Raw genomic sequence first — 1,759 nt, forward strand, 5'->3', positions numbered from 1 at the left:
TTTCCCTAAGATCCCAAACCAGTGACAACCCTGGGAGTAGGACAGACAGCTCTCACGGCAGTCAACCACAACAGCAACAAGATACTCAAGCCCATGATGGGCTTTCACAATGATGCGTTGCAGGATTATCCCAATATAACTGGGGCTGAAATTTGATCCGTCATTACTAATACTGTGTTGCTATACCTGAATTTATTGGGGAATTTACCTAGCCTGCATTTCATCCCTGGATCAGTAGCTGCGTTAGTCATGCATGTTGAGTAACATGGAAAGGGATTTAAGAGAGTAAATAGGACCTTTATTATGGTTTTGTAAAGTATAGGACCCACTCAGTTAAATACCTGAAGTATCCTTCTGTATTCATTTGTCTGTCAGGCAGTCTGAAATTATCAGCAAAACATAACCATGTCTGCATCAGCTATATCATGGTACCACATTATAGTTTGCAATGAAAAAAAAGTCACTCAGTAAGGCCTGAGATGCTTGCTAAAACCTGAGTTACCTGTTTGGTTATGTACAGACTGCTAATCAACTGACAATATGATCTTAATCCCTCTTGAACAAAGTGAAATTTAAACAGTATTTCATAATCTTTCTCTAGTATCTTTCTAAGATTTCTCTTTTTGTCTAATCTTCCTAAGATTCCATATCTTTCTCTAGAAAAAAAATTTATTCTTTCTCAAATATATCTTTGAAAACAATTGCAAGAATAATTTCAAGGCACACTATACTCACTCCTTGTATTTTCTTAAACTACTCAGAAAAAAAAAGCCTGATTGTGAAGTCAAAATCTCCATTATATGTCTCAAAGAAATTAACTGTGCTAAGTCACATAATCCTCTTCCTTCAAAGCTTAAACTCACATATAACTAAACTAAAGTCAGTCTTGCCTTGGCTCCAACTGTACCTGCTACTCCAGTGAGATCATACGTTTAGAATAGCAGACAGTGAAATATGGCTGGGGAACAAAAAATGCCACACATACTAACACAGGAAAAGCAAAAATATCCAGCCTGCAACATTGCTGTAAGAAAAAGATGACAATGGAGGTTACTATTCAAGGGATGGGGCAACAAAGTACAGGTCTCCGTGACAAAATTCACCCTTTTTCCTCAAAAAGCTAATTAAGAAGAGTTTGGCTTGGTAGTTTTAAGGAAACAGAACTGATCTTTAAAATCAAAGAACAAGTCTTGGGGTTACAGCACATCCCTTCCACAGCCTCTGCCCTGCATAGGCTGGAAGAGTGGTTGCTGCCCCACCTAGTCTCCATAGGAAGTTCTCATTCACTGGGTCTGAATCCATGTGGATCCCGAGGCCTGACCTCACTAGCAGTTCCCTCTTCAGCAACAGCTTCTTCAGAGCCTTTAGTCTTTAGGTATTCATTGTCCTCAGGCTGCTTTCTGAACGTGTTACTGTGAAGAGTAACACTGACTTCCATAGGCAAGGCTTGGGCAGTTACAGGGAACGGGAAAAGCATTGCTCTCATGTTATTATATCAACTTTTTTGTTCTGCTAGCAGCAGCATCACTGAGTGGTAAAGACAGCCTTCCCGTATGCTGGTACCCCCACCACCACCACTCAAATGAAGAAGCTCCAGCCTGCCATGCTTTCACAGGTGTGTACACTACAATTATAGTGAGTAGCGTAAATCCAGAGCTGACTCCCACCACTGAAGACTATTGGATAACAGGAACAGTACATGCTTTCTATTCAGGTCATTTGCTAGGGCTAATATATTAGATATTAATCACCAGATTAT

The 1,759-nt window shown here is 40.0% G+C and overlaps 1 protein-coding gene across 5 annotated transcripts in view; it reads right to left on the reverse strand.

Moving 5' to 3' along the window:
* ABCC9 (ATP-binding cassette, sub-family C (CFTR/MRP), member 9) overlaps window positions 1-1,759 on the reverse strand; it is a 78,137-nt gene that overhangs the window by 36,849 nt on the left and 39,529 nt on the right. The window lies entirely within an intron of this gene.

Source organism: Pygoscelis adeliae, unplaced genomic scaffold, assembly GCF_000699105.1.
Source record: "Pygoscelis adeliae isolate BGI_AS28 unplaced genomic scaffold, ASM69910v1 Scaffold38, whole genome shotgun sequence".
Classification (NCBI taxonomy): Eukaryota; Metazoa; Chordata; class Aves; order Sphenisciformes; family Spheniscidae; genus Pygoscelis; species Pygoscelis adeliae.